The 13,885-nt window shown below is 33.6% G+C and overlaps 1 protein-coding gene across 1 annotated transcript in view; it reads right to left on the bottom strand.

Annotated features, from left to right (window-relative positions):
• LOC108685310 (interleukin-1 receptor accessory protein-like 1) overlaps positions 1–13,885 on the bottom strand; it is a 250,827-nt gene that overhangs the window by 119,142 nt on the left and 117,800 nt on the right. The window lies entirely within an intron of this gene.

Genomic DNA, 13,885 nt, shown 5'->3' with positions numbered 1-13,885 from the left:
GAGGAGGAGGAGGAGGAGGAGGAGGAGGAGGAGGAGGGTTTAGGAGGGTTGGGATATCCTTTTAAGGCACTCCGACACACACACACGCTTATGAGTTTCAGGTGCACGTGAGGTGCTGCGAGATACTGCGAGCTCTGAGGGACCGAAGTTATTCATCCGCGAGATACCTTTGAAAAATTATACGGGGCATTCTTTCTGCTCTTATCACGTCAACGCTTGGCAGATTCTTCTAACGCACAGTCAATTTATTCCCGTCGAAAATGTAGGGACACGAGGAACGATTTTAAGTAATCGGCAAAAATAAACCTCTCGCCGCACTGCAGAGAGATGAAACGAGATCATGTTCTTTAACATGTACTTTAACTTCGAGCGTACCTTGTTTTAACAGCGAAGATCGTGTTACCTAGAATTGGTAAATTCGAACATCAACAAGCTACGATCAAATGTATTCTTGTTTCATTTAGAGTACTACAGTCTTAGACCGCTTTCGCGCGCAGCATTTGTTGATAGAATTTGCATATCCATTTTGAGCAGTGCATTTCTGATCTCGTTCATTTCTCGTGATATTAATGTTAACTCAAGATGTTGCCGAATATAATTCGATAACAGTAACACGATCCACGATGTAGCCTTCAGTCGCTTCTCCCTACCATTATTCTTGGGTCAAAATATCATTGGATAATATTTACATTTGTAATCCCACGTCAGCTCGCTGCATATTTCAACTAGAATATAAATTTCTGCTCGTTTAGCCTTCTCTTTATTAGATCTGACTTTATGAATTTGTATTAACGCGTTACATTAACATTAATTTGCATTAATAGCAATTTGAAGCTTTCTTTCGTGAAATACTGCTACCCACGATTATCATTGAATAAAAATGTAATTTTATATCTCTAAAATGCTGTCTGCAACTTTTGTCCACAATAAGAAACTTAAAGAATTTAAAGAACTTTTAAATTTCTATGACGTCCAAGATACTCGAGATCCTAAAAAGGAACCTCTTGAAGTGTACAATCCTGATTTTAATGAAACTTTTTATACACATAGGTTACATAAATAGAATTTAGAAAACATCAATTGGTGCGCAAAAAATTTTAAGTTGAAAATACCCCTTATATTATAGGTAAAGTTTTTAGCCTTTTTATATATAATAATATCTCAGAAATTATTCAAAATATCAAAAAAAACGTGTCTAATACGAAAATTTTATAATAAAATTACCCGTTTTTATCTACGGCTAATAACCTTAAAAAACAATTTTTTTCAAATTTAAATTTCTAAAAATCTTCTAAAAATATTATTGACTTAAATAAATAGAGATAATAATTTTATTATAAAACTTTTTCATTAAACATTTTTGAATCGAATATTTTCTGAAATATTTTATTACGAAAAAAACTAAATCCACTTTACTTATAAGGGATGATTTTTTTTACCTCTTAAAACTTTTTCCATATCAATTAATGTTTTTTTAAATTCATTTATTTATGTAACTTATATAAATATAAATTTCGAGAGGTTCCCTCATAAAACTCTAAAATTCTAAGCTTCAAAAATCAATGCATACTAAAATTAAAAAATGGAAAAATTCAGATTTTTAAAATTCAATATTTTAAATCAAATAAATCAAATTTGATGGTAAAAAAATCCTAAATTCTAAAGCTCGGATTTTTTCAACCCTTGAGCCGATCAATAATGTTAAAATTGAAAAAAAATTCAAAACCAAGATTGGAAATCTGAATTAAAAGCTCCAAGGGAAAGAGATATGGGAGATAGATCTGAGACTCTTTCAACCTCAACACATTTCTGGAAATTGGAAGACTCTTCGAAAGAAACCCCCGAGATTAAAACGTGTCCCAGCATCCCTGAATATTCCGAGCATCTGCTAGCGCCTCGAGATATCTTGCAAAACTTCACGTTTGATCTACAAAGGGATCATAATACCGCGGGAAATTCGTTGCTAAACACAGAACAATGTTGCTGATCGCGCGGACGGAACTTCGTCGTGCAATTCTAATTCGCGAATTTAGCGCACTCTCCCTCCCACCCTTTGCTAAAACAAGAGAGATTCATAACCCGAACCGCGTAAACCCGTATAAATGCGTTTCCTTGATTCCGCCATATTTCTCCGCAAAGTAAGGCCGATTAAATCACTGCGGTCGTGTTGGGCAACGCATTAAACGCGCGCCGACCCGCCTCCGGGGGTGCGCGAAGCGGGAGAGCGGCGAAAAAGTTTTTCCCCAATTCTGCGCGTATGCAGATACACGTGGGCAAAGGGGTGGACGAGGGGCGGAGGGGAGGGATAATCCGTTTTTGCTTTTGAAAGGAACACGCGGCGAGCGTAAATGAATTACCACTTCCGCGTCGCGTCGCGATAAACTCTCCGCCGCGAAATTCAGTTTTTTTTTTTCTATTTCCGCCGAAGTTATCCGACTTGATTAAACGTCGAGCGATATAGTTTCGAGTTTCGCGCATTCGAGTTGCGCCACTCGAAAATATAACAGAAAAGATAAACGAGGAAGAGAAAAAGAGGAAAATGAATTCTCGATAGTAAATAGTTCAAAAAAAAAAAAATAGAACGATGTTTGAAATTTTTGCGCGGATTCTCGGCTTTCTCTAGTGTGAAGGCTCTTCACGTACCCATATGTAGGGTCGACAGCAGCACAATGAAATCAACGTTTAACCAACACTACAACTATCAACTGACGGCCAAGGTTCTATCAACCAGTACTGGAGTCATCACTTACAAATAACTGGCTGTCAAATGATGACCAAGATTCTGTCAGCCAGTACTGGGCCATCACTGACAAATAACTAGCTGTCAAATGATGGCCAAGATTCTGCCATCATTGACTGGCTAAACTGAGCCAGGATCATCTGCCAATACTGAATCCGAATTATCATTCAGTTATCATAGCCAGTACTGGACCAGTAGTTCGCCAGTACCTGACCTAGCAACTACTGGCCCAGTATTGGGTCGATTGTAAAACTCTGTATGGTATGTACGATAAATGCGATGTCGACGATTCGTAAAGTCGCGATAAAGACCGATTGCACTTCGACACATTGGCATGATAACGTCATGATACCCTGTATAACAATCGACACTTTTAACGACCACTTTTTCTACCGTTAAGGACCGCATTCCTCGACGGATGTATATGGGAAACGGAGAAATGCCTAATGATCCGGGATCCATTCGGATGGATCTACTGACGTTATCGCGCGGCGTTTGCTAATTGTGTGGCCGGAATACAAGCGGCGGGACATCCAAAAGGACCACGAGGCTCGTGGATCCGACGGTGGAAGGATAAATCGCCGGGAGGGTGTACAAATCGCGTTTGTCTGATAGCAGATCCGGTTCTCCTCGAAGAGACCACCTAATTGTTACGGTTACTGTTGCAAATTGTTTCTTAGACAGGTCGCCTGTTTCAGCACGTAATCCGCTTTTTCGTTTTGCAACGCGGCGCGATTGCTAAATCTCGCAGCAAAGAAGTTTAATGGGAGCCACTTTTACAGAGAGATATCCGTTCTGCAATTTTCAGACAACCTCTGGAGGACTTTATTCGCAAATAAATGTAAAAGTACATTAAATATGTTAATAAAGAATATATGTATTTATATGTATTTAATTTTTTTTAACTGCTTTGTGAGACAATTGAATGTAATATAATGTAATTAGTAGATAAATAGAGCTGGAGTAAATTAAGTTAATTTTTAAAAAATTGGATATTTAGTCGAATTTTTGTTAAATATTGTATTCACGAAAAATTTATAATAAAATTGTAACACATTTAGATTTCTATTTCTGCTCTCTTGAATTAACGTTCAATTGTACGTAATAATTTCTTATTTAAATCGGAACTATTTCTCTATAATATCTCGAATCGTACTGTAACGTAAAATTAAACTCCTCGAGAGATTAAAGTCCAATTAAAATAGTTCTCAAAATTAAATTAAACTTGAAATAGCTCTCTAACTTTCATTTGAGCGACTTCCAACACGCCATTAATAGGCAGCTTTTCGCGCGACACTCGTTATATAGAATTTCTCGTCACTAATCGGGCGGCTCGTTTCTCAAGAGTAATGACCATTCTGTTTTAATATCGCTGAAACGAACGGGAAACGCATCATGACAATCGCGTAAATATTGAATCGTGGACGCGCCATTTGTCATCAATGCGCCATATTATTTTCGCGTATGCACATACGCACATCGTTCACATCATAAATCACGAGCAATGTTGCTAAATGATATTCGCGTGCTATTGTTTACCCGTCCAAACGACGGACCCGTCGAAATGTACCGTAACATTGGTTTGCATAAATATGGAAATACTATAATATCGCGCCCGCCCTCCACACACGTTGCTCTTTATAATGTATTCTGCATCACGTTACGCTGAACGATCTGCCACGTTTACATTACTGCATCAATAATTTATCAGTAATTTGTCATCAGAGAGAGGCAATAGATTCCGGATATTTTTCTTTCATATTTTTCCGGGGCCGATAATTATAATAATGCTCTCTGAGATAATGTAATTTCGTGACAAATGTTTACAGACTGCATCTCTAAAAGTCACCGATTATTCAGTGTGTATTGTTGCACATAAAATTTTGTAACTTAACTTTGAGATTTTTGATTTAATAAATGAATATTCACTAAAAACGAATAAGAATTAAAAAATCCTAGACGATAATTTGTGCATTAAAATTAAATAAAATAATTAATAAAATAAATTGTATTTATTATAATAATTCTCTTACACTATTTAACAAAACGTTAGATTTTTTTCTTCTTAAGATTTTTCAGAACCTTGAAAAAAGTTCTGGACTTTCAAATTTGGACTTCGTAACTTTGGAACTTCGAAATCTCAAACTATTCTGAATCTTTGAGACTCGAAAGTTGAAATGTTTGAAACTTTAAAACTTAAACTTTTGATATCCCAAATTGTCCTGGAATTTTTAAAAATTCGAAACTTTTTGAACTTGAGACCTTCAGAACGTTTGTGAGTAAAATTTAAAAACTTTCCAGAATGCTCAGCAATTTCCAACAAATATATACTCCTCGTTAAAATTTAGTGATGCCAATTATCATAATAATTATTGTAATTTCGCAATAATAATTATCATAATATCACAATAATAATTATCATAATAAATAATTATCATAATCGATGTCAGTATTAATTGATGTAAATATTAATAAGGGCAATATAAAAAGATACATATAATCAAATTAATATCCCTGCGTCATATTTATTCATGTTTCCATTGTTAAACAGCATAAAGGAGCGAAAAGAGGAGACGTAGAACGAGAGAGAAGATTGATCATCGTGTATCAAGATGCTCCTCTCCAAAAGGAAAGTCTCGAGAGCACAAAATCCTTTCCTCGCTAAGTCCGAAGAGTTCGTTTCGTCTTTTTACCCTCCTTCCGTCGTATAGACTTTGTCGTCCTTTTGCCAGTGTTCTGATCCCAACACGGTTGAGAGGAGGATATTAAGAGGAAAGGAAAAGGATAACGCATCTACCTTCGCTGCCCTTTCCTTCTGTGATACTTTTCGAAGGAACGATTGAAACACTTGTGCGCGACAGAGCTTATTTCGATGTTTCAGGAAGGCCAAGCTTCTTGATCTTTGCAATAAGTCGGTGCAAAACAGAGAGCTTTTACATCAATGAACTCCATTTTTTTAAGAGTATTTAGTATCAATGTTTGATTAATAGAGATATAGTTAATTATATGTGCAATAATTCGAATTAACATTTGACATATTTTCCACTCCAAAAAGAGGAAATTGTCGACAGACATAACAATAATTAACAAATAATTCCGCAACAAAATATTACGATAAATTTAGAGAATTTTAAAAGATCGACAATCTTTTATATCGCAATATATTTCCGCTATACAATTTCGCATAGTATGATAACGAATTTTTGTGACATTTTTTTAAATATTAAATTTTTTTCGCGTCAAAAAAAATATTAAACAAATACATTTCGCAAACATACGTTACTTCACATTCATCTTTCATTATCCGTTGCTAATTTTTAACACTGTTCTTATCAAAATATTATATTCCACATTTTTTATTACTTATTGCTTATTTAAATCCATTCCTCTGATATTATACGTTAATAATTATGTGAAGTTTGACGAATATCTTGTCTATATCATGTTAAACTTCAAAACTTCACATGACATCAAAATGAGCTTAACTTTACACAATAAAGCCTTTACGGAACGTAATCCGGGATGCTTCACATGTCGTCTCGAAATGTTTCCAGGTCAATTACGATGAAAAGTAAGCGAGTCAACAATGAAAACCGTCGAGGTGGATTGATCTCACCTATGTGAGCTGAAAAGCGTTTACGGTCAGAGCGAAGTTTCTCCCCCGATTTCTCACTCAATTATCGGCCATCGACGGTGACAGAAGTGACGCGACATAATCGCATTCCGCAATTTCGATCTTGCTTCGAGAACTCCCAATAACTCGTCTCTCAACGCTACACGAGACGCTCAACTTTCGACCCGAATAAAGCGAGTTTCCAGAAGCGCGCAACGTGAGGTCCGCTCTTTCGACGCCACGCCGAGGCGTCTTCTGAAGAGAAAACTGCACTTCGTTCTCGACATAGTCGGCCGTCGATCATTGATATCGAGAACGCGAGAAAGCCAAGGATGAAGTTTAAAAACTCTTCACGCTGCTACTATATCATTATTATTTTCACTGATACTGTTGCTGGTGTTATCACTGCGATTGCTATTATCATCACTGCTATTATCATTTTATAATGATAATAGAAGTGATAATAATAGCACTGCGTTCGTTATTAATAGTGCAACATATCAAACTACTTTATAATTTCACAGTTGGTTTAACAATCCATTTGAAGAATGGAAAGAACTTCTAAAAAAACGGCTTAACTTTTTCAGAATCTGTTTTCAATAATACGTCGAGAAAAAAAATTGAAATATTCACAAGCAAATATTATGTGATACTTTTTTTTATATTTATTAGTTATAAAAAATTGACTGATTTGTAAAAAAATAAAAGTTTATTTGCTTCGAATAAATTTTAAATAAGGATTTATTTCAGTATATATCTCATCGAACAAATTTTTAAAAATCCATCTATGTAGACATCCCCCCATTGAGAAAAAAATTATTTATTTTAAATTAATTGTTTATTAAATTAACTTAGTTTATTTATTAATTAACTTGTCTTTATCTTCTTTGTTAAAGAATGTATTAAGTGTGGGAAAAAGTTTGTGGCGTTTTTCCCGTTAAATGACATTAAAAAAACGCCACGAACTTTTTCCCACACCTAATATGTTTCAGTTATTAAATACATATCTTAATTATTCATCGAAAGAAATAAAGACAAACTAAATTAATTTAGTTAAAAAAATAACTTTTTTCGTGTAAAGAGCTTAATTCCACATGGAGAAGAAAATATCAAAAGCATTGCGAAACAAATATTATCTACAACGTTTTCTTCGAAATTACTATTAGTTATGAAAACAATTTGATTGTGATGATGAAATATATATTTCTGTGAAATATATATTTCTTATTAATTGTAAAAAAATAAAATAGATGGTTTATTTGATAATTTATTTTATGAATAAAATTTTGCCGCATTTAAATACAGATTTATTTTACTGATATAAATATACTTCTCACAAAGAATTTTTTAATATTTTTTTTCAGTACACCAGTGAAGTGAAGATATAAATCAAATCAATTAATCATAAGAGATCAAAGATCAAAGTCAATAAAATTTTCTATATATTTTTATAATGTATAGAATAAATCAAATTTATGCTAATTTTAAGAGATTGTAATATATCATATTTCGACATTTTTAATAAAGTTAATATCTTCCAATAATTACAGATTTTTTGCTAGAATTTACAATTATAGTTACATACATTACAAAGGATTTATTATCATTGCTACGTCTTTCTTTGCTAAACAATTTTAAAAGAATTCATCAGTTATCTTGTTTTATGTGCCCATTCTGGGTGACAGTCGTCTTCCTCGAAGGCACCGCGCGCTATTTCGCGGGCACAGATAGTTTTATCCTTACAAGGAATCTCCTGTAACCGTCCGTGTGGCCGCCATTTTGACGGCGGCTGACTAGTTTCGCTCGTTTCGGAAGTTCTTCGCTTGAGTTATTGCGAGTTCTCGAAGCGTTCGCGTTCTGCGGGACACCGGAATGCAATTATGTTGCATCACCAACCTCCGCGTGCCTGCTCGTTAGTCGATAATTGCATGGGAAATCCTGGAAAAGCTCCTTAGAAGAATCTCGTACCAGCACGCGCGCCCGCGACCGAGTCTATTTTCAGTGTCGCGACACTTAGTCAGATTCTAAGTAATAATTAGCAATGCTCGACGTAACGCACCTCGATTTTCCCGGAAAACGAAGATTTAGTCGATAATGTAATAGTGATGATAAAGAGAGAAAAAAAAAAGAGCAATGATTTCTGAGAACGTTCGGAATGTAACCTCCTCTAAAAAAAAAATCTGATAATGCATCCAGAGAAAAGATTGCTTCGATTTAAAGAAATGTTTCTTTGCTATATAATTAAAAAAAAAATGTCTTTAATTTGTGAAAAAATTTCTTTCATTTAAACATTATTTTTTTAAATCAAATAAAATTTATTTGCTTTAAAGAAATTATGTTTAAATCAAAGAAATTTTTTCTTTAATCGTATAGCAAAGAAACATTTCTTTAAATCGAAACAACCTTTTCTCTGGATGTATACAATAAAGTCTAGATAATAGTTAAAGTTTTGATGAAATAAATTCTTCAATCAAATATTCGAATCACTGAAAAAATTTCTGGTTGAAAATGGACGAATCAGAATTTTTTGGTTAAAATTAGAATTCTAGTTGAGATAATTGGAATTTTGATTGATACAATATTTCTGGTAAAATCTACTGGAATTCTTATTTTCTTATTTTTAGAATTATTATGTCAATCAGAATTCTAATAGATTTGTCGACAAAATTCTGATTCATCCATTTTCCACTAAAATTATCTACTTTAATCCAATCAGGCCATTTTTCATAGTGTTAATATAACTAAAAGTCATTAAACGATAATTTTACTTTTCTAAATATTATCTTGCTTTTCTAATTATTACCAAATGATTGGTTACTATTATGTTTGATAATATTTACTAAATATTGCACATATTGCACTAATATATTTTAAACAAAATATTTATACAAAGTGCATAGCTAATATCATATCTTCTTTTCAGTATCGTCTTTGTCGCGACGATTAATTTGCATCTGAATGAAATAATCTTTGACCACAACTGGAATGTATGAGTTCTGATGATCCTTATAGATAATGAATAATTTAAAAAATAATGTCTTCCAAGAAAACTTTTTAATGTGTGTTTATATTAAAAAGAATTTAGAAGTAATAAATTCTATTCAATAATGCTTTATTTGTGTTTGTTAAATAACCTTAAGAATATATGATTGGTGTATGTGTGTGTGTGTGTGTGTGTGTGTGTGTGAACTTAAAAAATTCTTTAAAAAAAAATAAGTAGAAATAATTCGATCAATAATATTTTATATTTTTTAAACATTTTTCATAGATTAAGAATATATAATTAAAATGTAAACATTAAAAAAAGGAAAACTATCTAATAAAAAATTTTAATAAGTTTCAATATGTTTCTTTAACGTCACAAAAAAATGTTTCCAGTACGGATTATATATTATAATCGAACAATTCTCGCGTAAATAGAAATGCTTCTCATAATTTCTCGCACAATTAATTAACTATCATTTCTTTTATTTTATCATTTTTTGCGTTTTCATCATTTGATTATCAAGCTAAAATATTCCACGGTTTTCTCTTAGTATTAAATTTTTCTCAGCGAGAGGTAAACGGGGAAAACTTTATATCCGTCAAAGAATAGACTCCTCCGTATACTCAAAAGCGGAATACTCGCGCCAAAATTATGTCGCACGCGCGCCAGGTTGAATTTTAATTGGATAACCCCGTACATATATCGAGTGCGACATACGACCTCCTTAAATCCGAGGACGCCGACGTCCCGAAATTTCCTGAAAATTACGTTAGCCCAGAGGGAAATAAGGGCATCCCGCCCCTTTTGCGCTTTTCTCTCTTTCACGCCTCGTCTCCCTCACTGAAGGAGTGCTTTCTCCAAATGTACGGTCCATAGATTAAAGAGCCGTCTACAATGGAAGTAATATAGTCTAGTAAATCGTAAGCCGTGAAAAATCGACCAATCACAGTCAAAGACGAGGATATTCGACTGGTCAGTTTTTTACAGTTTGACTTACTATACAATGACTTACTATACAATATCACTCCTATTTTAGGGCCTTAGCACAAGATAATCGTAACTGAATCGTAACTGAATCGTAACTGAATCGTGAAGTTGTAAATCAATACACAATATTTTCGTCAACCTACAACTGCGATTTATAATATTTCATAATTTACCATCTTTGTGTTTAGGCTCTTAGACAGGCCATTAGACTACTTTCACTGTGAGAGCAGCATTAGAAAGAGAGGGGGGGGGGAGAGAGAGAAAGTAACAGTCAGATGATCTCTCCAAAAGTCACCATACTCTTTTAAGAGTATATGTACTTTTTAAGATTAATAAAGCTTCTAGTCATTAATTAAAATTTTGTATCTATTTATAGAATTATATTATAGAATTTTTATTTTATTAAATACCTCCCTGGTAGAAATTTTATGCATTTTTTGAACACACACACAGTTACTAAACACTTACACTAACTTTTGTCTAATAACTAAGAAGAACTACTTAGGATCCCAATCAGGATGTAACTTTATCTGCATACAAAAACTTGCGTAAAATCTAAATTCATTTACTGAATAGAAACGCAACAAATAATGGATATTAAATTGATTAATAAGCAAGCCAACTGCTCATGAAATGAACAGAATAAAACTTTATCAAGTTCTCGTCCATTTCCTACTCAGTATTGGCACTAATGAGAATATAATAATATTAGATAATAATTGAATAGGTGTTTAGGAAAACTATGTATAGGAATATATTTCTATCAGAGCTATATTTAATACATAAAACAATTGTACTTTTCTTCTTCCGCCTCCAAATCATCTTATTTAAAAAGTACACATATGTACAGGATGTGACACCAAAATCCAGACAAAATTCAATTTAAATTTTCTGCTATATTGTACCTCCGCCAGAGGTTATTATTGGCGTTCGAGAAAGCCTGATGCTTCTAGTAAACAATCATATTTTCAAAATCATATTCTCAAAATCGCGATGTTGAAACCAAGTGTGGAGTATAATCGAAGAGCGATCATCAAAGGCTGGGCAACGGAAATAATTCGGTTCTTTGGATATCCGAGATCAACAATTTATGACGTTGTGATAAAGTATACGGTTTTACCATAGAAGTCCAACGAAGATTTCAGTGCCAGCGAAGAAGAGACTCGAAAGAACGCATCGCGAGGATACTTTGCAATTGTTGAAAGGGCTCAAGCGCTTCGGCGATTTCGGATGATCCAGGGCAATTATTGAGAAAATTAGCATCGATTGTTGGTATCGAGCCAATAATGCATCGAATTACTGAGGAAGATCTTCGATATAAATCGTACACATTAAAGATACAACAGAATTTCTCTGAGCTGCCAGAACAAGACTATTGAGAGGCCAGAATAGGAGCCGAGTTGCTCGGCTCCTATTCTGGCCTCTCAATAGTCCAGATTTAAATCCCTTGGACTACTACGTATGGAGCGTAGTTGAAAGGGTCACAAACAAGTCTCGGCATCCCAATGTGATGTCATTAAGGATTGAGGCAGCATTCGTCGGCACGGATAAGGCTACGTTATAGCGTGTGTGCGAATGCTTCAGACCGAGAATAGAGATCATCATTCAAGCTAATGGGGGATCGAATAATTGTATTCTATAGAAATCCCCTAAGTGCCATGTAAAAGGATTTTTTGTAGTATTTCATTTTTCATTAAAAATATTGTTCGATTTGTCCGGATTTTGATGATGCGCCCTGTACTCTTTTCCTTATGATTCTGATAGTACTTTCTCCGTCGCATATTGCACAATTTAACAAGGAAGACATCTGACCAACTATTACTCTATCTTACTAATGTTGTTCTCAAGCCTCTAATGGAAGCGTACAGTTTATTATATAAGCTTATGATACGACCGTACGGTAGTTTTGTTTCAAGTGCGGAAAGTGAGGCTAACGAAACAGCACTTTCCACATTTGGCGTCCCGAGTAAATATAGCCGGTTCTTTGTCACGCGATATAATTCAATTTTTTTTACAGCCGCACTTTCTACGCTCTACATCCCGTACTCGAGAAACGCGTCTTCGTCTATGGCAGAGCAAAGGAAAGTACGGCTGAAACGAACAATTCTTTTTACATTTGGCAAGCCAACTAGCTGAAGAACGGTTTTTTGCCTGGCAGACGTAGTTTTCCTCGTCTTACACCAGCATCGCCATCGTTTCTTATCGTTCTTCTTTTCCTCGAGAAAAACAACAAAATATCCTTGCAAAACGCATTTACTATTTTAATTACGGAAAAGGAAAGAAAAGCGCTAAGAGGGTCAATCTCTTTTACGTTCGGTCTTGCTCGTCTCATAGTACTTTTATGTCTTCGCATTTTCATCTCGTACTCTTCATCCTTTCATACTCACAAGTCTTCGCATTTTTACCTTTACATTTTTATGTTTTTCATTTTTTTTTTATTACACCTTTTATAGAAATTCGCATTTTTATAGCCTTACATTTTCACGTATGCTGACATTCCTTCATCATCAAGAATTTTTCTAAAAAGGGATAATGCATTATTAAACAATAATGAAACATTAAACCGCTATATGAATAAATTAAATAAAAATCGCCAAATATATAGGTTGAGACTGGATTTTAGTGTCTATAATATTATTATTTTTATGTAAATTTTAAATGCATCTTTCAGTTATATGAATTGTACACCAAAATTGTTGGAAATTTGAAACGCAATCGTAAATTGAAGCTGAAATAGTAGTATCAAATTAAATTGGTCATCAATTAATACATATTAATCCGATAACCATCGTCAATATTATTTATATTTCCCTTCCATTCAAATGCGCAACTAGGATTGTCAACAGTTTTGATCCAGACTGTCAGATTTTCAGAAGTCTTGTCCTATGTTCCGTTGACAAATTAAACCAGACACATTATATGTCCGGTTTTTAAATACATATTCAATTAATAAAATGAAATTTACATCATAGAAGAAAATTTATAAACAGACTTCGCGATATTTTCAGACATTTTCCCATTTTAAGCCCACTATACTCCGCGAGTACATTTATTTCATAAATTTTTTTTCTTGCTAAAATATCTTTATTATTTGTATTAACATAACGATATCTTATATTTCTTCAAAAATGTATATTTCGTTTTAATAAATGTTAAACGACTTTTATTTTAACATGTTAATACGTATTAAATGTGTTAACAAAACATTTATAATGAATACTAAATGTCGTGTGTGTGTGTGTGTGTGTGTGTGTGTGTGTGTGTGTGTGTGTGATGTGTGAGTGTGTGTGATTTTGTATTCAGCAGTAACATGTACTTTATTATTAAATAATAATAATTTATTATTTTATTCAAACAAATTCTGTTTTTAAAACTGTTTGAAAAATAATACTCTGCAAGAGAAAGAGAGAAGATAATTTTTTATTAAATTTTACATTTAACCCAGTTTCATGATTTCTGTCCGGTTAGATTTTGTTTCAAAAAAGAAAATATCCAATAATTTAAACTTTTGGATGTAGCAGCTCATGTATATGCATACATATTCAAGAATAAATTTTGT

Source organism: Atta colombica, unplaced genomic scaffold (genome assembly GCF_001594045.1).
Source record: "Atta colombica isolate Treedump-2 unplaced genomic scaffold, Acol1.0 scaffold150, whole genome shotgun sequence".
In the NCBI taxonomy this organism is placed as follows: domain Eukaryota; kingdom Metazoa; phylum Arthropoda; class Insecta; order Hymenoptera; family Formicidae; genus Atta; species Atta colombica.
Note: the sequence above shows the minus strand (reverse complement) of the source record. Positions and strands in the feature narration are given on the sequence as shown.